The following is a 27,723-nucleotide window of genomic DNA, read 5'->3' on the forward strand; positions in this document are numbered from 1 at the left end:
AGAAGAGTAAGGATGCGATTTATTTGTATAATTTAAACATTTCCACAAAGACAGAAGCAAGTGTAGAATGTAAATAGCTCCTGGGGAAGAGGATGATTTCTTTTTTACGGACTTCAGACAGAAAAGCTGGTGTGTTGGTAGGCACTGCTGTTGACTCCAGCCACCGGTTCAAGACAAACCTCCAGAAGAGAGGTTACTGATCCAGAGAGCATAGCTTGGAAAACCTGACAAGCTTAGTGGCAAAGGAGACTTTTTTTGTTTTTTTAGCCTGGATTCCTGGGACATAAGCTCATGATTTTCTGCTGAACATCAGTTTTTCACTTAAATTGTCTTTGCTGCTGCAAGGACCAAAGGACAATATTCTGGATGTAAGTGAAGTCGGAAGGCTGTGCTAGAAGGCAGTGTGCTTGCCATGTGATTTGGCATTTTGGGGAGGATCTGGAGGAAGGTGATGCTTCTTTCTTTTAGGAGCTTCAGTTTTTGTGTGCCAAGGGAGCGAGTTCTTGAACTGGTCACAGTAACCTAGTCTGAATTAACCTCTTATCCCTTCTTGTCAACTGGAGATTTTACGGGGCTTTTCAGTGGTTTTAGTTTCTGTCCTGTGGTTCCTATTTCTCATTGGTAGGAGGAATGGAAATATGTTTGATATGGAGCAGGTCTATCCCACCTGTGCCCAGGGGAAGCAATGATTTTGCAAGAGAAAAGTGCTGGCAATTGCCTCCAAAATAATTTGTTTTGAAAAGAGCGTTACTTGGCAGCCTTTCCACGCTGGGACGTGCTTGGGACCCAAGGCTCATGGCCCTCCTGACTTGAATGACTGAACTCTGACATTGGGTTTAAAGAGCATCACAAAATGGAATTTGAAGATAATGCTATAAAAAAGAAGGGTGGAAGAAGTGGCATACTCTCAAAGGCTTTTGCTTTCATTTTCATAGACATTCATAATTTAGTTGAAAATGGGAACTGGGCAAGTTTCAAGATGCTGGAGTTGATGGGAAGTGATTTATTAAAAGATGAGGGTTAGTGGGCTTCCTGAGACAGGAGGTTGTTTCAGGGATTTTTGTAATTAATATTTTTCTATTTTTATTACTTGCTAAAATACTTCAGGTGTGTTCATGTGTAGTTTCTGTGCACCAAAAGAAGGTCTGTCGGTGCAAGCTCAGGGCTAGTGTGCTTTGCCCCCATAAGGTACCTCAAAGGAGACACCTGAATTAAGCAGTTAATTTGGTATCTATAACAAAGGAAAGGCAGGAGGAGGAGAAGCAAAGGCAGAGAAGTGAAATGAGTGGGCAGGACAGAGATGGGGAAAGATACTTGTCACAGCTGGAATCAGCCTACCGTACTGCAAAGAGAATGAAGGAAATGCTGGAGAAACATGATCCCAAAGAAAATTCATTTGTGCCCCAAATCCACTTGTTTCACTCAAAATAATGTTGGGCTACCAGAGAATAATCAAGTTAGCTCAGCTCTGATCAGGAACATCAGTGGCAGAATCACCATCCTAGAGAAAATGTTGTTGAAATAGCACCCAAATGCTAACGAAGATGTTGCTACGCACTTTGCAGCCATGGAAAGGCTGGGTGACGCTGCTTGAAGCCACCCCAGATCTTTTCTCTCTCTTCCAAAAAATCCACCAAGGCAGTTATGAGCTTTGCATCCATGTATGTGCTGAGCTTTGCCACTGAGTGTAGCTCCAGTTATTTCAGTGGCAGCGGAGAAGCAGATTATAAAGCCAGAAGGAATCACTCTCATTATCTCATCTGACCTTTTATATAGCGAATACCCTAAGTCTTTTTTTCCTTCAGTTATTTTCCCTCTGAACTAAATCATATCTTTTAAGTGGGGGAGGGAAATATAAACTTTGATTATATCTCATTGCTGTTTTATTTTTTTACATCTCCACAGCAGATTTTTTTCAATGGTAATGATCCCTCCTGATGGAAATTTTCACCTGGTTTCTGATTTGTGACCAAGTTTAAAGTTCAGTCTATGGTGAGTTGGCTTGTTTGGCTAATCAAAGAGTCAGTTAAAGATTATTTCCATACAATGATGATGAATACATAAACATTTAGATAAAGTTGCACCAAAATGTATCTTTAATTAAGCTAAACATATCACAGTCATGGAAAAACTCTGCATTTCCAATATTTGAATATTTCTCTGGCTTCTCTTTTGATGCTTGGTCAATGTTTCATAGAACTTGGCTGTAGTTGGACTCAGTGTGGCCATGACTGGGGGCAGCGCTGGGAAGCGTGGAAGTGACCTCCCCATGTCGGTGACCTGTTGGCACAACATTTTTAACCAATTCCACTGATCCTTGCACAACCTTAAACTGTTTCTGCAAAGTCATTGATAAAAACGACCTGGGGCCAGCAAAGAATCCATTCCCATTGGACTATTCTGGAAACATGTCCCATCTCTGGTAATTGCATGCATGTCATTATAGCCTGATATCTTGTGATTGATGAGGTTTTTTATTCTGAGATGCATTGGTTTTCTTTGGTCACTCAAGACAGTGCTCCGCCTCGTGGACTTCGGTGTTGACATCCTTATCAGTGTGACTTGTGATCTTGTGGATGAAAACACGTCACCGAGTTCAATAAACCATGGTTTCCATAAATCCATACTGATTTGAATATTTAATAAGTGTTTCTCATGGCTGAGCATTAGGTTACCAGTAGTTGGAGAACAAACACATTGAGCTATCCCTTGCTGGAGAGAAAGCAAGGGTTAAGTTTTCCATTGCATCAGGAAATTAAAATATTCTCCTTTAATAATTGAGTCCAGCATCAGCTGTTTCTTCTTATTTTTTCTTTTTTTTTTTTTTTTTTCCTCGCTTCTTTTCCTGGATTTGTTGTTAGGCTGGCAGGCCATTAATGAGCACTGTATTATCTGCTTTACCCTTAGCTTTGATTCAACGTTAGCTTTTCTTCTGGAATTCCCTTGATTTTTTCCAAATGGTGTCACAAATCAGCACTAATGAGCCAAATCGCTGCTTGCCCTGCTCTTTCACAGTGTTGGTGCTTATGTTACTGAGGCTTGCTGAATTTAATCACATATGAGCTGCTATTTTTGAATTTTCCTGAGCAACTGATGGGGTGTACAATAATTTCCACTGGCTTTCAGTGAAATTTTGTATTTGAATGTTTTCCAGATATTTTGCAAAGGTGTAGAAAAAAGTTACAAACATTCCTGATTTTCCTGTGTTATTTTTGAGTTCAGCCTCTCCTGTCCTGTCCTGCACCAGCTCCATTGTGAAAGTTAGCTTTCCCCTCCCCGCCCTTTATTTTTTTAACTTAATTGGGTTTTCTTGTCCGTAGATTTCTTGGGGTTTTTTTTTTGTTGGTGGGGAGGGGAGGTTGTGGGTTTTGTTTGGTTCATTGGTTGGTTTTCCTTCTTTTTTTCCCCCAAGTTCATATATGAGCATATGCTTTTAGAGTGTTTTGTACAATTCTTTACCCCATGTAAGAGGGGTTGCCGTCTTCCCTAACTGAGAATTGTGTACATCCAGGAAGGGATACCTGTGAAATTCCTGCATGTTGTTGATATTTTTATCACCTTTTACACATCCAGTTACCCTTTTCTTTTTCTACTTACAGGCCTTTGTAAAACAGGCCTTTTAAAACCAGCAAGGGTTTATATTACTGTTTTAGATTTTTTTTTTTTAATACATTTTTTTTAAGTGACCAAGTCACAATTACCCAAGCAGCCACTAATTTTCAGTTCTTTGATCAACTCCTCTATATCAAGATGAGGTCTAACACAAAATTCCCTTGAGCAGTGCACAATGCTTTCTGAGGTAGGAAACTTGTCAGCTGTAATATTAAATAATTCTAGGGATGTTTTAGTCCTGGCAGCAGGAGACTTCAAGCATATGCCAGTCAGACTGAAGTCCCTTAAGAGAACATTTTTCCTTACACTTCATAGGCAAGTGCTGGTCTTCGCTGGTGTGTCTTCTTATTCTGCATGCTGCTTGGTTTGTCAGTGGTGTGGAAATACTGTCACGTGGGGGTTTGAATGCTCTTGCTTTGTTGGTCCCTCCTGAAGAGGTTATAGCCTGGAAAAGTCATGTCCTGAGTATGCAAAGGCCTCTCCACGTTTTGATGGTATCCATCCATATGGGGCCATCAAAGCTTCCCTAATGGGAGAGCTGACCTTCAGTCTAGACTGCGAACAGAAATTGTGACCATCTGATTGCTCTTTTGAGGAGCTGATGGGTGAAATAACTCAGTCCTGTCTGAAAGGTTGATGCTGATCTACTGAATCAACCCTTTTTATGAAATTCTTTCCTTTTCTGATGGTTGTACTGAACTGTAATGAAGCTTTCATCCCCGTCTACAACGTTGGCTGAAAAGGTCTTGGTTGACTTAGTCATGTCATGCATCAAAAAATTATTCAAGTGCTTTTGAATTTTACTTCATTAAGTGAAAAAGTTTGACACATTTCTGCAAAGGACAGTGGATGTGGTTTCTGGTTTTCCCGGTGGGTAAAACAGCGGGAGAGGTTGTGATGGACTACGATAGTGGAGAATTCTGGCAGAATTAAGAAAGGGAGAAACTCTCTGGAGACCACAGCTTGAAATCGCAGGCTGGTGTTTACCCTCTCCAGATGATTTTGGGTTGTGGCCGATGGGGCTTCTCTTTATTTGGGATTCTTGTGCCTCTGTTTGGTTCATTATAGGCTTCTTTTAGAGAGGAACAAATCCATACTGCAGTTAGAATAACATATTGAGACTCATGTGAGAAATCAAAATGTTTTAAAGAGATGCTGAAAGGTGTCTCATTTTCCAGTTATTTTAGAAGTTATTTAGCTTATAAAATTGAAATTAATATAAGTTTGTATGTTGTAATTTTAAATACATAGATTTACATATATGCAAAACCAAAATGTTTTTCACTGAAGGAGAAACTTGTGTGTGCAGAACTGCTGGAGAAGAGCTAGAGAATGAAATGCCTGAAAGATAACCAAGTCTTTTCCCTTCAGAAAATGCAGTTTTCAGACCGTTCAGGTTTTGCAAAGTAAAGTCAGTCTTGAGTTTCCAGCTCCTGAGAGTCCTTCAACTTTAATTTATCTGTGTTGACTTCTGTGACAGAGAGAGTAGGTGTACGTGAGCATTTTGTTTTAACTAATGCCCCTTCAGAGCAGCATCTGGATGCTACACTGGTGTTGGGATAGGTTGTGAGGATTCTTAAAATAGTGAGTAGGTGCAAGGAGGAAGAAAAAACAGCATCTTCTCTGAGGGTCTGTTGTCTGCCTGCACCTCAGGACAGTGCAAGATGTCTGTATAGGGAAGATTTTTAACCCTGCAAATTGAAAAGCTAGATTTTGTTCCAGTGGGTTTGGGGGTTTTGTAGTTTTTAATAACTTGTCATGGTTTAACCCCAGCCAGCAATTAAGCACCACGCAGCTGCTCACTCACTTCCCCCCACCCAGTGGGATGGGAGAAAGAATCAGGGGGAAAAAAAGGAAAAATTGTGGGTTGAGATAAGAACAGTTTAATAGGACAGAAAGGAAGAAACTAATAATTATAATAATAACAATAATAAAATGACAATAATAATAATAATAATAATAATAATAATAATAAAAGGATTGGAATATACAAAACAAGTGATGCACAATGTAATTGCTCACCGCTCACCACTCACTGACCGATGCCCAGTTAGTTCCCCAGCAGCAATCCGCCCTCCCCAGCCCCACTCCCCCCAGTTTATATACTGGGCATGATGTCACATGGTACAGAATATCCTGTTGGCCAGTTTGGGTCAGCTGCCCTGGCTGTGTCCCCTCCCAACTTCTTGTGCCCCTCCAGCCTTCTTGCTGGCTGGGCATGAGAAGCTGAAAAATCCTTGACTTAGCATAAACACTATTTAGCAACAACTGAAAACTTCAGTGAGTTATCAACATTATTCTGGTACTAAATTCAAAATATAACAATACACCAACTGCTAGAAAGAAAATTAACTCTATCCCAGCCAAAACCAGGGCAAACTTTTGAACCCTGAATTCTCAGAACCGTCAGTTGAGCTTGAAGAGTTCCCTATGTATACATCAGGCACTGTTAGCTCTTGTACCTTTTTTTTTAATTAAATAGCCACTAAAGGAAGGCTGTGCACGCTCTTGCAAACTGCTGTATAACACTTAGAGTATCTTGTTCTTCTTGTGTTCTCGTTTGGACCAGCATGGAGAGAAATGCCTTGAGGGCTTATCTGTGTTCTCTTTATTCTTCTATATTTGTAAATATATACACAACTAGGAAGATGGAAAGAAAAAGGAGGTTTGCAGGAGAGTGAACTAAATCACTGAAAAATGATACCACAGAGGAACGCGAGCAGAAGCAGCAAGGGTCAGCCTGCCTTAATGAAATTACATCGTCTGACGTTGTTATTTTAGGAGCTATTCCACCTCACCGTGCCTGAGCGCCAGTTAAATCAGGGAGGCTGAATTGGTTTGATGTACTCCGAGACAATATCCTGATACAGGAGGGATACCTTAATGGTTAAGGTTAACTCATACCAGTGGCTGCTGTTATGTTTTGACAGCGAACATGCTGTTCGCTGTGCTCTTTCTACCCTTAGATAAGGGAACATCATGAACAGTGTGGCTGCGATGGGAATGTGCTGATTATTGCCATGTTTTTAATAGTGGCCGTTGCGTATGGGAGTTACGTCTTTCATAAAGTGCTTGGCTAAACTTGCTTCTTTTTTTGTTTTTTCTTTTTTTGTTTTGTTTTTTTTTTTTTAAATAAGTGATGTTTTTGAAGAAGCGCACTTGAATTTGGTTGCCATGGCATATGAGTGAGGTCTAATACAGCTCCTAGAAAGCACAGCCTTGACGGTAAGGATGGATATTACAGCTGAGAACCTGGAGAGCTGATTCCAGTCCTCATCTGTCTGAAGCATCTATGGGGAGCAGAATGGTCTCCTAAGGAGACGGTACACACCACGGTGGGATAAGGAATAGCTGTGTGCCTTTCTGAGTGCAGCCAACACATAGAGACATCTATATCGCTGTGTAATACCTTCTTTGAGATAAATGCCATGAAAAGCCTGCAATGCTGGACAAATTTGCTCTGCCATATGCTTGTGGAGGAGTATTTTTCTGAAGCTTTTATGTATGACTGGTAATCATAGATTGGTTTAGAGAGACATTTCTGAAAGTGTGAAGGGAAAGGAAGGGCAGCATGCTAATTTGACTTAATTGTAGTGCTTATCAAGTCAACATCCAGTGGAGACCAACTCATTATGTAGTCTCTTCTTTTGCTTGTATAAAGCATAATGCTGCATTGAACAACGAATCCAAGGTCAGCTTTAAAAAAACTGGGACACGCCCCTAACATCTCATGTGTTGTAGATTCTTATCTCATGCTGTAATATGTGAAATGGTTTTGGAAACAGACCACAGTGTGGGGTTTTTTTTGTTTTGGTTGGTTGTTTTTTTTCCCCCTTTAATCTGCAAATACATGAGAGGAGATAGTTCTTTAAGCTGCATAGAGCTGAGAACACCCAACAGAGATCAAAATTCAGGTTTAACACATGCATTGTTACGGAAGGAATTCGTCTTTTAAGATCTTTGACTCCCTTACTGAGGACAGGGAGAAGAACAAAGATGCCTAGCCTTGAGCAAGAGATCTGAGAGCCGTGACCTGGACCTTCATCCCCTCGTTTCAGCCCACTGCCTTCACCTTGTTACCTTTTACATCAAATCCACAAGTACCAAGCACTACCTGGATGCACACCCTGAAACAAAAGGGTTGAATTACTGATGTCGTTGCTGATGCTCAGTCACATCCTTCTCCAAAAGTCCTACCAGGACCAATGGGATTATTTGCAGTTTAAAGGGCTGCTCCATGTTCCTCTGCTGTATCATCTACAGGACCACAAAAAATATAAAGTCAATCTGCATGTCACGTATACATAAACTGCTCCCTCCTTCGGGGGGAGCTGAGGTCCGGCAGTCTGTGTGTAGGCAAATGGAACATATGTTTTTAGGAGCAGAAAATTGCAAACTTTTTGGCTGATCTTAAATGAAAAAGTGGATACTTTGCCCTTATGACACTTGATGAAGTATCTTTTGGTATCTAGAGACAGCACTGTCATGGGACTAGGCTGTTAATTTATTGTGTTGAATGATGGTGGTATCAGCCTGTGCTTATCTGAGCTAAGCCTATTTTAATGAACAAACTCTTGAAGCTGGAATTTAGGAAACAACTTTGGGCTAAATTAAGCAAAGGGACAATATCTCTTTTCACAGAATTTTAGAATCAACATTGATTAATTGGAGTTACTTGCAGTAATTACAGCCGAGATTAAAGTCTGTTGTGGGTTGGTTGTTTTTTTTTTTTTTTCCTACATAACATTATTATATCTTCTGTGAGGGTTTAACAAAAAAAAAAAAAAAAAAAAGACAGGTGGAGAGCCTTTGGTTTCCACCTCATCAAAAAGAAACGTAAGTTTTGGTGACAGAAGATCTGTAAATATTTTATAGAATTCAGCCGGGAATCCATCTGGACCAGATTTCTTTTTTTAGCCTTTCGTTCTTTTATAGTTTCCCTTAATTTTATCTGCAGAGAGCGGCTATGTCAACTTTTTGAATTGACTATTTGAAAATGGATTTCAAAACGTTTCCCCGCAAAATAACGACCTGGTAGAGGCATGTGTTTCCTTAGAGCAATTTAAAGTGGAACTATCCATCCCTGCTGGAGCTTGCAAATACTCTGTTTTGCAATGAAACAATTTATTCTGAATCATCTGCAATATGTACAGTGCCTGGCAAAATTTAATTGATGCAGTTGTTTATGATACTTAGTTGAAATAGCAACAATATCTTCTGATTTTTATGAGCATGTAATCATTAGGGGCCAGATTCTCATACCTTTCATGGATAACAATTTAATCCTTGGATTAAGGCAGCACAAAGAGGGAGGCACTGTTCAATTTGAATAAATATTTCTGATCTCATTGTGGAACAAAACCATTAGACACAACTCTGTGCACCCTCCCTGTGCTCCCATGAACTTAATTGCCTGAATTGTTTGGTTTTTATTTGACCTTAAACTATTTCAGTTATGCTCCAGTTGCAGTGTTTTCATTTCCTTCCTTATAACATAGTGAGACTGGGTTTTGATTTGAAAGGTACAACAGATAAGCTTTTCCATCTTTTTTAAATTTAAAGCCAGAGTTTTCATCTTTGCATAGCTGACTTGTCTTTTAAGGTTTTTTTTTTCTTGGTTGGTTGGTTGGTTGGGTTTTTTTTCCAAGTTGAATGTGATTTAGTCAGGTTATTTACCAAGGGGAGTATAAATGCGGGAGAAGAGGAGCCATGAGCTTGTGACTGGTTCTGGAAACTAAGAGGTGTCCTTGGACTTTCTGTGGTGGGTCTTCAGAAGAGCTTTATGTGCTTTGGGACTCACCAGCCACCGTGTTCCCGAAGAGGTCTCCAAAGAGGTGCAGCTCTTCAGGGGAGGTGGGAGGGGACACGGACCTTGTGTCCTTGGGAAGATCCGTGTTGGGGAGCCATGCCCTATGGCTGTGATCGGTTCAGCCAAGGATTTTATTCTGGTCTGAAGCCACGTAAGGCCCATAGGGTCTCCAGTTCTCTCTTCTTTCCCTTGCTTTCAGAAGTTTGGACTTTCCTGTGGTTTATTCACAGAAGGAGGAAAGTGGCCAAACCCGTTAGAGATCTCCCAGATCCTCCACTGAGGTAAGAGGGGAAACAAAAACAAAAACCTGTGGAAAGGGTGGAGACTCCTCCAACATTTGTCCAATTCGTTTTTGCACAGGGCTTCTTTCATTCCCTTTGTCTCTTTTTTTTGTGTGGGGACTGTGGTGTCAAATCTCCTCCGTTCACCATTTCTTTTTTGGACATTTCCTGCACAGGCTATTTCATGCTTTTCACCTCATTCTTGAGTTTTCAGTTTCATTTTCCAATCAAAACACTTTTCGCTGTCAGTGGCACCTTACAGCTGTAATTTCTGTAGATTATTTTGTGTCTGTGTAGATTTGTATGGCTTCCCAAACCTTTGAATGTAACACAAGCAAACGGTGCAATAGAACATTTGAAATACAAGTTCTTTTGGTCCATGTCCCAACTCCATTACAGAGTCTCCTTCATTTTATGTTTTATATATTTCATTTTCAGAACAATGCTTTCTTCAGGCTGAAAAAGTTTGTGAGACAAAAAATGTAAGTTAAAAACTGATTGCATACATACAAAGAGCAAGAGGAAACAATTCTCAAATATGGATCCTATCCTTTGCGTAGAATCAAGCCACTAAAACCAAAACCAAACAATAAAAAATGGGGCCAGCGAGATCAGGCAAGCTTGGATAGAGAATAAAAAAAATCTTGTGTGGGAGTATGTATTTCTACTCAATATTGCAGTTCTGTGTAACGATGTTGTAAAGGAAATGTCTGCGTGATGAACGTGCTGTGTGCACTACCATCACAGGCTCAGAGCAGATACAGCAGAACAGGGTCCATCTCTCGCCTCACCTTATTTGGGACCTAAATATTTTTATAGCTTATAACCACTTTGATTCACGTGCATCCTTTACAGGTATGCAGTTATACAACATAATTACAATATTTCTGTTAAGAGCCATGAAATGAAGCACAACACAGATGCATCTTTTGCACACTTTTCATCAGATGTGAACCTAGCATCTGTTAGTTCCTTGTGCCCGTTCCTGACTTTAGTCTCCAAAGACTGTTTACCTTCATAAATGCACAGATGGATTTAGATTTGAGCCTTCCTGAACACAGAAGGATGCTCAGCCACCAGACTTTGGTGGTTGATGGGACCCTGGCGATGCTCTTGCTTTCTCCGTTCTCCTAAGTATTTCTCTTTACTCCTAGGTGACACAGATCTGGTGATTCTCGATAATATGGTTATCTTGAAATATGGCTCTTAAGGTTGGGTCTAACCTATTTTATAAGGCGAAAATACTGGAGTTGAGTGGAGGGTGTACTCACCATGGCCATGGGAAGAGGCAAGACACAGCCGCTGATGAAAAGGGGCAAATTTCAAGTATCCTAGCAGCTCAAACTATCCAGTTCTGTGCTTACCTGAAGGATTTCCTTCTGGTATTGTCATACAAAGAGACAAACTAGGTCAGGACACAGATGTGTTTATGCAAAGTGGACCAAATCCAGTCCAGTTATGTGATTAGTTATGGCTGTTTTGTGAAGAGCATGAGAACAGGGCAAAGAGAGCAAGGCTTCTCCCAGTGTTTCCCCATGTTCCCTGAGTCAAAGGTGGTACATTTAATATGGCATGATGGATTTTTTTTTCTTTTTTTTTCTTCTTCTTCTCATAGTCCTATTACATTTTTAAGCCTGTGTAAGATTTTAGCATCCAGAGCAGCCTGTGGCATGGAGTTCTTGATTACCTAGACTTTACACGAAGGAGTATCTCCTTTTTTTCATTCCTGTCTTCTCCTGGATTTGCTTCATTACTCCCCAGTTCTTGCACTGGAAAAAGAGGGGGTGGTTTGCCTTTTCCAGGTGACTCAGGACTTCTTGGGGTGTTATTTTATGGGCTTTTCCCCCACCTCATCATTTTTTTCCCACCCTAAAGAGACCTCACCTGTTTAGTTCTTCTACTGTATTAGGAGGAAAGTGGTAGAATTAGATAAAGCACAGAAACGAGAGGTGAAGATGAGACATTTAAAGGTAAATTTTATTTTTTTTTTATCTCTTGTATGTTTATCCTTCCCAGGAGCTGCCATCCTCCTCCACTCCCTCTCTTTACTGAAAAGTAGGCACCTCCTGCGTATTTTGACTTGTTCTCCAGTCTTCACTGACTGGACTGACTTCTCTACCAGTAGCCATGGGTGCTCAGATACCTTTTGCACACACTGAGATTTAGGTGCCTTAATTTGGAGCCGGTTCCCACTCTTGGGCCAGCCCAGAAGGCTGTGTATCACCAGTCAGGTCTACCAGCCCCACACGTGCCTCACAGTGCATCTCAGATGGTAGTTGGCACCTATATTTAGACAATTGCATCCCACACTGTGTGTCCTGTCTCATCAGGCTCTTAGACATGGCTAACTGTGTAAAAAATACAAACTGCTTTTTTGGTGGAAAATGTTGCAGTCTGTATTTTTAAGGGCAACTTTGCGCTTACGTGCAGGGTTTGATAGTCAGCTGTTTTGCTTTGGCTTGTTCAGGGCTTGGAGTTCTTCTTGCATGAGTCACGCGCTGAAGCGAAGCTGCTTTTTCTCCTTGATATTTGCACTTGGTTCCCTTTGGTGCCATCATGTGCTACACGAGCTTATCAGCAGGAAGGAGTCCCAAAGTGTGCGGCGAATGATACCAACGCTGGGAAATGAGCTGAAACAGGGCTTTTTATGGTCTCTGGGTCATAACTGATTGGAGGCTGTGTCAGAGGAGACCTGACCGATACGGTTTTCTTAGCATGATGGTGGATGTACCCCAAAATGTATCTGTCATTAGGGTGAAAGAAAGCTGGGAAGGTGATGAGTTTAGCTCTCCGCAGGCTGCCTCATGCTGTTAGCTGTCTCTGCTGTCTCCCCAGAAAACGCTTTCTGAGTGGAGCTGGTCTGGAGAAGACAAGCTCCTTTGACAACACATATTTACACATCCAGACGCTTTGTGCGTGCTTTCTTGTCATCCTTGCCTGTAAGCCTTCAAACGCGGTGAAATCTCTTTTCTCCTGCTATGCTAATCCTGCGCTTGCTTACCGTGCTCTGCTGCAGGCAGGAGATGTGGCAGGAGGCTCCGTTCCATCGTGGAGAGCCTTCCCTCCCCGGCTGATGAGGGGTGGTTGTTAGTGTGTTTTCCTACGATCTAGGCAAATTTGTTGCTGTGTTTTTCTGCAGCATCCCTGTGGTGAATGTCTGTGGTCAAAAACATCTCTATTGCTTGCTCCTCTTCAGGCCACATTACTTAATTTTCATCCTGTTGCCTTGTTACAAGCAACCCCAGCAATTCCTTGCCTGCCTGTGACTTTGCACCTACTGAGGAGCATCCCTTGCTTTAAAAACTTATTATTTTTTGATGGCTTTTATTTGGGGAGGGGGAAGGTTGAAATAAAGCTAGTCAAGGTGCTCACCCTCCCTCCTGACTTATGGAGATTGTGTTGTGCTTTAAAAATACAGGCAGAAAGTCCTTCTGTAAACAGCAGATCGGTGTGATATTAAGGATCACTTGAAATAATTAAGGGATCAACCATGTTCTCCATCAGTGAGGGGTCTTGGCAAAGGTGAAAGAGTTGGAAAATTGGACACGCTTTTTTTTTTTTTCTCCAATGGGTACAGTGGCCCAATGCAGGTTCAATGGAGGTTTTTCAGCAAAATCACTTCAGTTTGGCAGGAAAATTGGCTCACGGCCATTGCTGCCTCCAGGCTGTGATTCACAGCGGGTGACCACAGGAACCAGTGCAATCCCGAGGATCTTTCTTGCATTTTCTCATTGTTGGAGCGCATGTATTTTTGCTACTTGGTTTTACTTTATCTCACAGCATGGCCATTGTTTGGAAGTCTTTTGTAGTCTTGTGTGAAGATACATAGTTGGAGTCACTGTAGAAGCACAATGAGCAGAGCAAGGAATAGAAACATCAAAAGGGCTCTTGTCAGCAGAGGCTGGTGGTGTGTACAAGCTGGCCCTCCTTGCCTCTTCACGAGCTAGATGATTTGTATAAAGAGGGGAAGGCGATGAGTATTTATTTGGATGCAGTATTCCTAAGGTGTTTTGCATGGGTGCATAAGTAAATGTGGCCGCTGTGGTTTTTTGACCTTTCTTTGAGGTTATTCATGGGGGAAGGCAAGGACTAATGATTTCATAGTTACATGATGGTTACAGAGTAGTTGGTTCCGTGCTCACGTTCCAGCTAGTCACTGCTTGGGGTTGTGTTGAACTATTTTCTCCTCTCTATATCCCTGAAATATTTGCAGATATCTCTATTTCTCACCTTGGTTGCGTGGGTTTGTGGGTCCCTCTTTCTACCTTTTCAAAGGTGGCCTTTGCTTCCAGGGCATTCTGGGGATTCCCCAAGCCACCCTTCAGCTCCTGCCAAGGCTCAGCATCTTGAGTTGGTGGTTGACCTGGGCTGCCCACTTTCACTGACATTTGATTTTTTAATGTGTTTCATTTTGCCTTCCTGAGTGCTGACCTCTCACTGGAAAGAAACTTGAAAACAGCTGCACAGCATCTCATTGGTTTTCTTTCAGTTCCCACTTAAAATAACCCAACACCAAAAACCCCAAGCAGAACACCCCCCCCCCCCCCCCCCCCAAACTTTTTCTCCCCAGACATTAGGCTTTGGAGACTGCTGTACATCATATGGCCAGTGTGATAGTTTTTCAATTCTCTCCTTTCCACAACCATCTCTTGACTTCATTTACACCGTGCTTAATTGACTTTGTCATCTCCCGTGGTCTTGGTAGGAAACCTGAAATGAAGATACCAAGTTGTTTATTGTTTCTTGACGAATCGCAACCAAAGGTAGTAGATTCTTGAATTTCCCACAGTGTACTGTGTCTTTTCAATAGACCATGCTGTTTCTCATTTAGCCTTCTGCAGGATTTATTTATGATATGACTACCAGTGAACGTTGGTGTAGATGAGAACTTAGGCTGATGTATATTCTGATCGTGTGTGTTGAATAGCAGTATTTCTACTTTGGGAAGTGGTACAAAGGAAACGAGTGGTGTTGGGTTATGGGGGAGCAGGGTCCTGGGATTTAGGAATCTATTACTTAATTCATGCATCCCATTTTACCCTGCATCTCCTTCCCCTAAAGCATTGCAGGTCTGTCAGTCAAGACGTTCCTGTGGACACAAAACTGGTTGCCATCGTCAGATGTGTTTTTCCTTATCCTGTTGAAATCCAATATAAATTTATAAATGCTATTTCTAATTTCATTAAGCTGACATAGCGTGTTGCAGGTGGTCTTTATCCATTCATGCATGTACATCTTTTATAATCAATAAGTTTACTCTAACTTCACAGTAGCAAACTAGACATCAGTTCCTTCTTCTTTGTGTTCCTCCTCCCAGTTTTTTTTACAGCAAATAGATATTAATATTCATCTTTTGTAACCAGTGAAAAAGCAGATGAAACCTGGATTCTGAACTGACTGGAAATTTAATTTTGCTGTTCACTGAAATATGTAATACTTCTGTGTTTGTCTAGCATATGGATAGATTAAGACTGTTCTACATGCAAGGTTCACAAAAAGTAGACAACGTGGCACAAAACAGCAAATAGAAGAAGGCAATACAGGAAAAAAAAGAAAGAAAACCCTTGGTGGATTAGAACAGGAACTGTTTCAGAGCATTTGTACTAGGGAAATTCAGGGCTGGAAGCTGTGTAGATCATCTTCTCCTGCAAGAGCCAGAAGAAATGTTGTTTAACCATTATATTAATGTCAGTTTAAAAAATAGGAAGGGTGACATCACATCTCGATCTAAGTGAGCTAATAGTGACCTGGCACTGGGTCATCTGAGCACTGCCATCTGTATAGCCTGGAGTTGAACAGTAGAAAGTGTTGCATACACCTCGGTGGCGGTAGGCTCCAAAACATCTTTGGTCTCCCAAAAACAGTCTTCCTTCTTTTCTCTTGATCTAAATACCTAGGTATCAAGGAAGCCTGATTGCTTCTCCAGGTGAAAAGATATTTGGGTCCTGAGGGTTGACCTTGCTAGTGCAGTCACTTTGTCATTTATCACACTCAGCTGCTGCTTTTGGGAACCCAACTGTTTCAGTATGTGCTGCCTTGTGCTTTGAAGATGGAAGGCATCCATCTTTCCATGGCATCTGTGATCCTTTTGACGGAAGACTTTTTCTAGCAGCCCTAAATAGCTACTTTTACTCTCAAGAAGTTTATACGGCTTAAATGGGGGGTCTATGAATCTGAGATTCCCAAGCTAAACAAAATATATCTAGTCCTTATTCTTGGCATCTGCCTAAGGCCAACCTGTCTCTGATGCCACTTAGCAGGATTTGAAGACTGTCTTCAGTTCTTTTGTGAGAAGACATGCGGTCAGGTCAATGGGGAAGAAATGTCTGTGTATTGAAGTGGCAACTGGGACTGACATGAAGGGAGCACAACAGGCTTCCAGACTGCTTGCCTTACCTCTGTTCTTCGTGTCTGATACGCGGACATTTGTGTAACGTGAAATGTATACAGATGATTTGCAGGCATTCATTCCTTCCCATCTCTGTTGTTTATGATTTCCTTCTCCTTTGCGTTGCACAACAGTCCATCAGATCTTAAGTCCTCTAACATCAATAGGAGGTCTTAGATGGAGCCTTTGCAAGCTTGGTGGGGCTGGAGGTGCCTTGTGATTGACAAGAAAGGGTCTGGTGTACCTGATGGGTGCTGTTAGCTGCAAACCTTGGGATTGACTGACTGATTAAAGAAGGGGTTAGGCAGAAACTGTTCATGTTTAGGTTTGTGTCGTGTTGCTGAGCTGGTGGAAAAACGAGATTAAGTGAAGGTTGCGATCAAGTGCACTGAGGCCAGCCAGAGCTCTTAGTGTCATCCCAATTAGAAGCACAGCCAACCATCTCTATTTGTGGCTCAGTATATATCTCCATAAAATGTCATGGATGTCTTATCTTGCTATCGGACTTCACAGCCTATCCTGATAGTATCTGTTCCTGAGACAAAGTGTTCTGCTCCTGGAGATGTCGACAATGGCAGCTGTACTGCAGGGGAGAAAAACTAAATCTGTTAGAAAGTGATCAGATGCTTTCCTGAAATAAGGCTTTGATGAGGAAGAATGCGAAAAGAGAATTTTTCTCATTGTTTCTTAGCAAATCTCCAGAATAGCAGAAGCAGCTCATTTCTGAGATAATCTGTGCTGTTTTTACTTTGCAACTACTCCACGATGCCTTAAGGCTGTGGGCGTTTGCTTCGCTCTGTAGTACACTTCAGCTGGAGGAGGATAGACAAGAGCGTGCTTCAGTGTGTTGAATCAGGTTGTTTACAGTCATAAGTGACGTTGTACCTGTCAAGTACTACATATGTGTCTCTAGAAGTTTCTGGAATTCAGAATTCAATTTGTACAAGGTCTGATTATAGATATAATGTCCTGGGCTTTTTTTGTTGTTGTTGTTGCCACCATATTTTGTGCCATGTCAACCTAGGCTAGACAGTGTGCTCCTCAGGCCATGGGGACAGAGATGACTTCACTCTCCAAGGACCTTCCATCAGCATTAAAACTTAATTGGGAAGCAAAGTGGGAAGAAGCATCTGTATTGCTGCATCCCCAGCCCTGCTGTGTGCAGGGCATCGCTCCTGGACCGCTCTCCTGCCAGTCATTTCTTCAGCTCCTGAGCACTGCTTCCTTGCCTTGCCTGCCCAAAGCCACCCGAGAACATGACGTTAATATTACAAACATCAGAAAAAGATCCAGAGGAGCATAAATTACCTCAAAGACACAGAATGAAAAGGAAGAAGGTTATCCCCTGCAGCTATTCTGATTGACCTCTGACAGTCATGTTATGAGGCTCAGCGAGCACTTGGGGATTTGTGAAATTACACCAACTCAATGTTAAAACCATTGATTTAAAAAAAAAAAAAGGTGCTTCAACAGCAGAGCTTGTTCATAAATTCAGGCTCTCTGAGAAAGAGGTATTTTTCCAGGTGAGCAGCATAAGGGTTTATTGAGTTTTGTTTTTAATAATTGAGAAGAACCCTGAGAAGGGAAGCTAAAAAGCGGCATGTCTGTGACACAAATGACAGCGTCTAGTCTGGGGAACAAACTGTTAGAGGGGATTTGGAAAAGCAGCACGCTTTGCAAATACGCCCTTTCATCTCACGGCTTCAAAATCTTCCATATTAACCAAGTTAATCCTGGTACTCTGCAAATAGGAGGGCTCTGTATCTGTCTGTCCATTTTACAGGCAGGGAAATGGAGGCAGCGCTGTGGCAAGCAAGAAAATGCTGAGTATTCTCACTTATTGTGATTTGTTTTCGTGGTTTAACCAGGACATTGGTGCGTGCTGGTAAACAAGTCTCCTAGTGAGAAATGAAAGGGGGGTCAATCTGTTTAGTTCATCTGAGGGAAGAGGCAACAGAGATCAAACAGCAAAGTTCAAGAGGGGAGAAGGCGCAGCTTTCCTAACGGAGTGGCTGGGGCTGATCTTTCATTAACTGGAGCCTCCGAGAGGCTCTTATGGAAAGAGGTGACCTGGTCTGACCAGAAACTGTAGGGGTTGATGCGTAAAGATGATTTGTGTGAAATGATCTGCTCTCTCTTTATGAAGGTCAGGCTGGTTGGTACAAGGATTTTATCTGGGTTAAAAACCTCAGAAAATTGTAACTCTAGTTGTTCATCCAGAAATGGAGGTGTCATGATCGCTAATCACTTCTGAAGCCCTCAGTGAAGGCACGTCTCCATCAGCAAAACAGTGGTAAAGCTGGGAATAGAATAGAAGAGTGCCATTGCTCTCACCACCCCCTGCATTCATTAATGGCAGGTAATTATTATCCAAATTGTCTGTGATTTTATTTTTCTAGAGCTGAACAGTAAACAGAAACAGTCTGCTTTGTGGTAGCAGTGCCATTCCCCAGGCAGGAGAAATCTGGTGAGGAGTCCAGCAGCACCAACAGCTCACTCTGAAATTCAGGGCAAGGAATTCACCTGGATGCCTGGTCTTGGCTTCAGCTGGCTGTTAGCCTGCCAGAAGGTCCCACTGAATCCATAGCCAAGTTCCTAATTCTCTTTCCTGAGGAATCTGGAGGTCCTCCCCACCATGTGATGGACCTGTCCCGAAAAGAGTGAATGCTCAGCCTGGGATGCATGCAAATGCAAGACTGGAAGTTGTTTGTGAGTCTGGAAGTTCTGTGTCTGCCACCACTTTTGCATTAGATCACATTGCCTATGTGACCTCTTCCTCCCATCCCATAAACAGCCACCACTGCACTTTGATAATACAGCTGGTTAGATACCAAGGAGGGACTCCAGTTTATGGATGTCAAATGCCAGAGGTTTCCCAGAGAGGTTGTGTAGTCTCCATCCTTGAAGATATTTAAAACCCAGCTGGACACAATCCTGGGCAACCTGCTCTAGCTGATCCTGCTTTGAGCTGGGGCAGTTGGCCTAGATGGTCTCCTCAACTGTTCTGTGATGTTGGCCCATTTCTCCAGCCTGTTCAGGTCCCATCGTTCTGGATGGCAGCACGACCCTCTGGTGTATCAGCCACTCCTCCGAGTTTGGTGTCATCAACAAACTTGCTGAGGATACACTCTGCCTCATCATCCAGATCATTAATGAAGATGTTAAACAGGACTGGATGCAGTATTGGCCCCTGACCAGCATTGGCTGCTCTTATCTCCAGGTGTAAGAAGACCCTCCCTACATTGCCTTTTCCCAGAGGTGCTTTGTCCTTGCATGTAGGCTCTCCCAGTGTCTCACTTCATCTTTCCTGCTTTGGTTTAGAGCTATTCCCTTGTCTTGTCCAACACAAATGAAGAGAATGTTTTCCTCTCTTTCTTTTTGCAGCAGCTTTGCACAGATTTGAAGTCTCAAGTTTTCCCATCAATCCTCCCTTCTATGGGCAAAGCAACCCCATTTACTCAGTCTTTCCTAGCAGGTCGTGTTGTCTTGACCTCTTGTCATTCTCTAAGTTCCCTCTAGACTCTCTTCAGTCTCTGGCAAAATCTTTGCTAGAGGTTGTTGCCTACAGCTGAGGACTCTGCAGTGTGGGGTCAAGCAAAAGGTTTACTTCACCTGTCTAGAAGATTGTAATCCTATTTATACATCCCATGATAATGTCTGCCACTTTTACAGGAAACGTCATTGTGGATTTATGTTCAGCTTGCAGTCTATAGCATCCCTCCATCCTTGGAGGCCATCTTGGGCGTAGCGATCATAAAATGATAGAGGTCAATTCTCAGAGAAGTAAGGAGGGGAGTTAGCAGAACTGCCACCTTGGACTTCTGGAGGGCAGACTTCAGCCTGTTTAGGAGCCTGGCTGACAGAGTCCCGTGGGAGGCAGTCCTGAAGGTCAAAGGAGTCCAGGAAGGCTGGACATTCTTCAAGAAGGAAATCTTAAAGGCGCAGGAGCAGGCCGTCCCCGTGTGCCAAAAGACAAGCTGGCAGGGAAGAAGACCGGCCTGGCTGAACAGAGAGCTTTGGCTGGAAGTCAGGGGAAAAAAAGAGAGCTGGAAGAAGGGGCAGACAACTCAGAAGCTGACACACTACAAAGGTGTTGTGAGGTTATGCATGGAGAAAATTAGAAGAGCCAAAGCCCAGCTAGAACTTAATCTGGCTACTGCTGTAAAAGGCAATAAAAACTGTTTCTATAAATAGATTAGCAACAAAAAGAGGGCTAAGGACAATCTCCATCCTTTATCGGGTGCGGGGGGGGAACATAATGACAAAGGGTGAGGAAAAGGCTGAGGTACTTAATGCCTTCTTTGCCTCAGTCTTTAATAGTAAGACCAATTGTTCTTGGGGTACCGAGCCCCCTGAGCTGGAAGACAGGGATGGAGATCAGAATGAAGCCCCCATAATGCAAGGGGAAGTGGTTAGTGACCTGCTACACCACTTAGACACACACAAGTCTATGGGGCCGGATGGGATCCACCCAAGGGTACTGAGGGAGCTGGCAGAAGTGCTCACCAAGCCACTTCCAATCATTTATCAGCAGTCCTGGCTAACTGGGGAGGACTCAGTTGTCTAGAGGTTAGCAAATGTGACACCATCTACAAGAAGGGCTGGAAGGAAGTTCCAGGGAACTACAGACCTGTCAGCCTGACCTCGGTGCTGGGAAGGTTATGGACCACATCATCTTGAGTGCTATCACGTGGCACGTACAGGACAACCAGGTGATCAGACCCAGTCAGCATGAGTTTATGAGAGGCAGGTCCTGCTTGACTGACCCGATCTCCTTCTATGACCAGGTGACCCGCTTAGTGGATGAGGGAAGGGCTGTGGATGTCGTCTACCTAGACTTCAGTAAAGGCTTTCACACCATTTCCCAGAGCATTCTCCTGGACAAACTGGCTGCTTATGGCTTGGACAGGCATACTCTTCACTGCGTAAAAAACTGGCTGGATGGCCGAGCCCAAAGAGTGGTGGTGAATGGAGTTAAATCCAGTTCGTTGCCGGTCACAAGTGGTGTTCCCCAGGGCTCAGTTCTGTTTGGTATCTTTATAAATGATCTGGGCGAGGGGATCGAGTGCACCCACAGTTAAGTTTGCAGAAGACACCAGGTTGGGTGGGAGTGTTGATCTGCTTGAGGGAAGGAAGGCTCTACAGAGGGATTTGGACAGGTTGGATCAATGGGCTGAGGCCAACTGTATGAGGTTCAACAAGGCCAAGAGCTGGGTCCTGCACATGGGTCACAGCAACCCCATGCAGCGCTACAGGCTTGGGGAAGAGCGGCTGGAAAGTTGCCTGGCAGAGAAAGACCTGGGGGTGCTGGTTGACAGCCGGCTGAGTATAAGGCAGCAGTGTGCCCAGGTGGCCAAGAAGGCCAACAGCATCCTGGCCTGTATCAGAAATAGTGTGGCCAGCAGGAGCAGGGAAGTGATCGTCCTCCTGTATGTGGCACTGGTGAGGCCGCACCTCAAATACTGTGTTCAGTTTTGGGCCTCTCACTACAAGAAAGACATTTGGGTGCTGCAGTGTGTCCAAAGAACAACGAAGCTGCTGAAGGGTTTAGAGCACAAGTCCTGTGAGGAGCGGCTGAGGGAACTGGGGTTGTTTAGTCTGGAGAAAAGGAGGCTGATGGGAGACCTTATCACTCTCTACAACGACCTGAAAGGGCTTTGTAGCAAGGTGGGTATCAGTGTCCTTTCTCAAGTAACAAGTGATAGGACATGAGGAAATGGCTTCAAGCTGCACCAGGGGAAGTTTAGATTGGATATTAGGAAAAATTTCTTCCCCAAAAGGGTTGTTAGGCATTGGAACAGGCTGCCCAGGAAAGTGGTTAAGTCACCATCCCTGGAGGTATTTAAACGCCATGTAGAGCTGGTGCTTAGGGACATGGTTTAGTGGTGGACTTGGCAGTGTTAGGTTAACGATTGGACTTGATGATCTTAAAGGTCTTTTCCAACCTAAATGATTCTGTGATTCTATTATTCTCTGCAGCACTGGCCAGTTGTTCCCCATCATCTGTTCATGCATGTTTGCTGCTTCTCAGTTCAGGTCCTTGCAGCTGACCCAAATTATGTAACATCTTATTTTCTTTGTCAGACATCAACATCACTTCTGGTTTGTTAGTATTGTTCTGAATGCTGAAGTTTTCATATAACCTCCCTGTTTGGTGTCGTGTGTGCGCTTAATAAGGCTAATCCCTGTTCCATCACCCAGCTCACTGCTCAAAATACAAATGGAGAGAGCAGAGCTTGGTGGACCCCACACAGTTTCTTCTTTGGTTATGACAATAGTCCACTGGGTGCATTTTTCTAATTAGAAAAAATTCACCTGCACCTCCAATCCATCTCACACCATGCAAGGAAACCCCCAATAGCGTAAAGCTGTAATATCTGCTGTATTTGTGCTAACTCCACTGCCTGCTAACTTGTTGCATAAAGAAGTTAACATTGGTTTGATATGACCTGTTGCCAGATGCATGCTGGTTGTTACTCTGTTTTTTACCATCAGATACTTGCAGTGAATTTATTCCAGTATTTTTGCAGGAGACAGAAATGAAGGTTATGCGTCACAATTTTCTTACTCCTCTTTTCTCCACCCATTTAGTAAATAGGCCCAGTAAGGGTCCTGCAGTCTGCCAAGGGGGCCATGAATGGCTCTGAAGCTGTTTCAGGCACTGCTTCATGTATCATAGTAGGAAAATTGCTGAATCCTAGAGCCACTGAGGTGGGAAGGAGCCTCTGGAGGTCATCTTGTCCGACCCCCCTCCTCAGAGCAGGATCACCTAGAGCCAGTTGCTCAGGCCCATGTTCAGTCAAGGCTTGAATATCTCCAAGGATAGCGGCTCCACAAGTTCTCTGCACAACCTGTGCCAGTGTTCGACCATCCTCACAATAAAAAAAAAAAAAACCAAAACAAAAAAAACCAAACCAAACAAACAGCTTTTTTTCTCTTCTAAGTGGAATTTCCGGTATTTCAGTTCATCCCCATCGCCTCTTGTCCTGTCAGTGAGCACCAATGAGAAGAGTCTGGGTCCATTATGTTTGCTTCCTCCCATTAGACATTTATACTCATTAATAAACCCCACCTGAGCCTTCCCTTCTCCAGGCTGAACAGACCCAGCTCCTTCAGCCTCTTCTCATGTATCACATGCTCCCATCCCTTAATCAACTTCATGACCCTTTGCTGGATTCGCTCCAATATATCCATCTGTCCTCCTTTTCCTTTTCTTTCCAGTATGCTCATGTCTTTCTCAGTCAAACTCAACTTTAAAAAAAATCTAACTTGTTTGAAGTACTCTCTAACCTATTTCTTCTATGCTGAAACCTTACCTTTCATTCCTACTACTAATTATGCTGGCTATCTGAATGTCCTTCTAAATGGAGACTGATGTGTATAGGGGAACTCTTTAAATAATTTTGCCTGCCAGTATCTTTCCCAATCCAAGAAACATGGACTAACCCTTTCCTTGAGATCCTACATCCTACTATTATATTCACTGCATGACTGACTTCTACAGGATATACAAAGCAAGAAGTAGTTGCATGTCATTAAAATACAAATTCATGCCTCTGGCAGGATGGATGTCCTTTTAGTCTGGCTTAGGCATGGTTGTTCCTTCATTTGTATTTTAGGTGATGAGGATAAAGCTGTGATAAAATATTTTTCTTTTTTTTTCTTTTTTTTTTTTTTATTTTTTTCTGTATCTAGCATGTCAGGCAGTGCTTGTTCCAATTTGTACAAACTGCTTTCACAGTAAATTGGACAAGTCTCCCTGAGGAGCAGTAGACAAAAGACTTGGGAGGTGCCATGGGGATGGGGAGGGAAATGCTTTTATTGCCAATCAAATTAAAGGTATTTAGATCTGCTGTTAAATTTTCCTGTAAATATATTTACTGTGCGGTAGGAGTGTGGTTCCGGAGCTGTGTGAATAAAGGATATTTCAATGGCTTAGTAGGATGGGGTGGGAGGTGGTTGTTTCTAAAAAGGTTGTTTAAACGAAACCAAAATATTTCATTTTCAGTTCTTTCTTTTTTTTTCCCTTACAGGGAGAAAAAGTTTTAAAATGGAAGCATGCTTTGAAAATTATAAATCAACATGAAACATTTGGAGCGCTCTAAAAGCCTTCCTTCTCTCCCCCTTTCACAGCACTCTGTTGGGGGAAAAAATAGATGCATTCACTCTTTGCCAAAGAAACACTTGCCCAGTTGTAATCAAGTCATTTTACAACATGGTGTAGACTTTTACTCCACGTTTGTTGTATGTGGCCTTGGGGAAGTTGTGGCAGCAAATGCTTCCACTTGCGTATCTCTAAAAGGACAGGATGGCTCAGGATCAACCTCTGTACAGAGGCAGTTCTTCAAGCTGTTTCATTGTCCCACTTCCCTGCTTACAGCAGTCTTAATCTGTAGCCACGCTGGGAGGTAAAGAAAATAAGATAAGGAGTTATCCGTGCCCACAGATTTTCCTGTAACTGTCTTTTATGGGCCCTTATTTTCCCAGGTAAGGGTCTTGCTCGATCTTGGGTTGCAATTTGCAATGGAGGTTGTGTTACTGTGGTAGTTGTGGGCTAAGCTGAGACCTGGGAGAGGCAAGATTTGTTCCCAAGTCCCTTGCAGACTCCCCAAGTCAATCTTCATCTGTTTCTTGTAGTGTTTAGTGGTTGCAAAGAACTTCCATCAAGACATCATAGATTACATTTTTGTGATGCTTATAGTTTTTTATGCTTGACAGGATCCATTGTTGTGGTGTTGTCTTGGAGATCCTTGGTTCGCAGATGGCTTCTTTTAACTTTCCCTCTCATTTACTTCATTTTCTGTCTTCTCAATGCACACACAAATAGAGGCACTCATCCTCGCTCTGGCTACTTGGGCTATCGCAGGTTGGCTACCATAGGTTTGGACTGAAGGCCTTAGGGTTTAACGTTGCAATGAAGTCCTCGCCTTGCCCGTGCTCCGCCTTGGACTTATCTACAGACTGCAGTCCCTTAGGGGTGTACCTGCTCCGAGTGGAGCCTTATCTATGCGCCAGTTTCTCCAGGGGCATACCTGCTGCCACAGAGACTTATCCACAGCTACAGTCGCTTTGAGGTGTACCTGTTCCAGCGTGGTTTTCTCCATGGGCCACAATGCCTTCAGAGCTGTACCTGCTCCAGCGTGGCCTTACCCACAGCCACAGTCCCTTCAGAAGTAAACCTGCTCCAACTTGACCTTACCCATGGCTGCAGTCCCTCCAGGGGTGTACCTGCTCTGTCGTGGGCTTACCCATGGCCACACACTTCGAGGGGCTCCAGCATAGCCTCATGCACAGCCACTGATGCTTCAAGGTGTACGTTCTCCAACATGGATTTATCCTTGTGCCACAATCCCTTCAGAGGTATACCTGCTGTGGCACAGACATAACCATGGCCAAAGATGCTTCGGGGTGTCCTGCTCCTGCGTGGGCTCATCCACAGGTCACAGTCCCTTCAACTCAAGTTCACACTGCAGTTTCAGCCTGTCCATTACAGCAGCACAGAAACAGCAGCGATGCCCTGGCCATCTGCCAGCCCAGGCGCATCACCATTGCTGTTATCAAAATGTTCCCAGGCACAGCAGAGTAAGATGATAAGCACTACAGCAGTACAGCGACAGCGAGAGAAAAAGCAGCTACTAACGAGCACTAGACTCCAGTATACAGTAAGGCAAGCAAGCCCCGTGGCAAGCACAGGAGCCTGCCAATTAATAGCTAAACAGCAATAACAGCTATAAATTTGATCTAGCACATTCCAAGCAAATCTGTCATTATCTTGAGCCCTTTAAGGCCCACATTGGGTGCCAAAAAGGACTGTCATGGTTTAACCCCAGCCGGCAGCTAAGCCCCACACACCCACTCGCTCACTGCCCCGGGTGGGATGGGGGAGAGAATTGGAAGGGTAAAAGTGAGAAAACTCATGGGTTGAGATAAAGACAGTTTAATAGGTAAAGCAAAAGCTGCACTGAAGCAAAGCAAAACAAGGAATTCATTCCCCTCTCCCCATGGGCAGGCAGGTGTTCAGCCATTTCCAGGAAAGCAGGGCTCCATCATGCGTAACAGTTACTTGGGAAGACAGACGCCATCACTCCGAATGTTCCCCTTTTCCTTCTTCTTCCCCCAGCTTTATATGCTGAGCATGACGTCCTATGGTCTGGAATATCCCTTGGGTCAGTTGGGGTCAGCTGTCCCAGTTGTGTCCCCTCCCAACTTCTTGTGCCCCTCCAGCCTACTTGGTGGTGGGATGAGAAGCAGCAAAGCCCTTGGCTCTGGGTAAGCACTGCTCAGCAATAACGAAAACATCCCTGTATTATCAACACTGTGTTCATCACAAGTCCGAACCATAGCCCCATACTAGCTGCTGTGAAGAAAATCAACTCTAACCCAGCCAAAACCAGCACAGTATCCAAGCCCAGGATGGAGCATCTCATGTCATCCAGCCTTACACCCCAACATCTTTCTCAGTACAGGAAAGACATGGACCTGTTGGAGTGAGTCCGGAGGAGGGCCACTAAAATGATCAGAGGGCTGGGATACTTATCCTATGAGGAAAGGCTGAGAGAGTTGGGTTTGTTCAGTCCGGAGAAAAGAAGGCTTTGGGGAGACCTTATTGCAGCCTTTCAGTACTTAAAGGGGGTGTTTTGGGTTTGTGTGGCGGGGGTTTTGGTGGCAGGGGAGGGGCCGCAGGGCCGGCTCCTGTGAGAAGCTGCTAGAAGCTTCCCTGGCTCCAAGTCAGACCCACCTGTGGCCCAGGCTGAGCCCATCAGTGACAGTGGTAACACCTGTGGGAGAACAGATTTAAGAAGGGGAAACCTGCAGTGAGTGAGGGGATCGGAATGGGAGAGGAACCCCTCTGCAGACCCCGAGGTCAGTGAGGAAGGTGGGGAGGAGGGGATGCCCCCACAGCCCCTGGTGAGACCAGAGGGCAGGCTGTCCCCCCCCCAGCCCATGGAGGGCAGCAGGGGAGCAGATGCCCACCTGCAGCCCGGGGAGAGAGGAGCCCAGGCCGGAGCAGGGGGATGGATGCCCCACAAGATGGCCGCCGCTCCCTGGGGAAGCCCGCGCTGGAGCAGGCTGGGACTGAAGGACTGCGGCCCGGGGAAAGGACTCATGTTGGAGAAGTTCGTGAAGGACTGTCTCCCGTGGGAGGGACCCCACGGTGGAGCAGGGGACAAGTGAGGAGTCCTCCTCCCCCTGAGGAGGAAGGAGCGGCAGAGACAAGGTGTGAGGAACTGACCCCAACCCCCATTCCCCGTAGAGAGAACCGGGAGTGGAGTTGAGGTGGGAAGGAGGGAGGGGTGGGGGGAAGCTGTTCTCAGGTTGGGTTTTACTTCTCATTATCCTTGTTCCTTGTTTTGATTTGATTGGTAGTATTTTAAACTGATTTTGTTTCCTCCCCAAGTTGAGTCTGGTTTTTGCCCATGACCATAAGTGGGGAGTGATCCCTCCCTGTCTTTGTCTCAACCCACGAGCTTTTCTTTATATTTTCTCCTCATCCCGCCAGAGCTGGAGAGGGAGGAGTGAGCGAGTGGCTGTGTGGTGCTTTGTTACCAGCTGGCTGAAATGATGACAGGATGCTTATAAGAAAGATGTGGATAAATCTTTTAGCAGGGCCTGTAGCAGTAGGACAACGAGTA

At 43.9% G+C, this 27,723-nt stretch overlaps 1 protein-coding gene across 21 annotated transcripts in view; it reads left to right on the forward strand.

Annotated features, from left to right (window-relative positions):
• Positions 1–27,723, forward strand: part of TSNARE1 (t-SNARE domain containing 1) — a 488,733-nt gene that overhangs the window by 83,052 nt on the left and 377,958 nt on the right. For 2 of the 21 annotated variants that reach the window (XM_030012185.1, XM_030012178.2), the window contains one exon: positions 9,621–9,702. The exons of the other annotated variants lie outside the window; for them this stretch is intronic. The gene's annotated coding sequence lies outside the window, so the exon portion shown is untranslated. The remainder of the gene's footprint in view (positions 1–9,620; positions 9,703–27,723) is intronic. 21 annotated transcript variants of the gene reach the window in all.

The sequence above is a fragment of the Aquila chrysaetos genome, chromosome 4 (assembly GCF_900496995.4).
Source record: "Aquila chrysaetos chrysaetos chromosome 4, bAquChr1.4, whole genome shotgun sequence".
NCBI lineage: Eukaryota > Metazoa > Chordata > Aves > Accipitriformes > Accipitridae > Aquila > Aquila chrysaetos.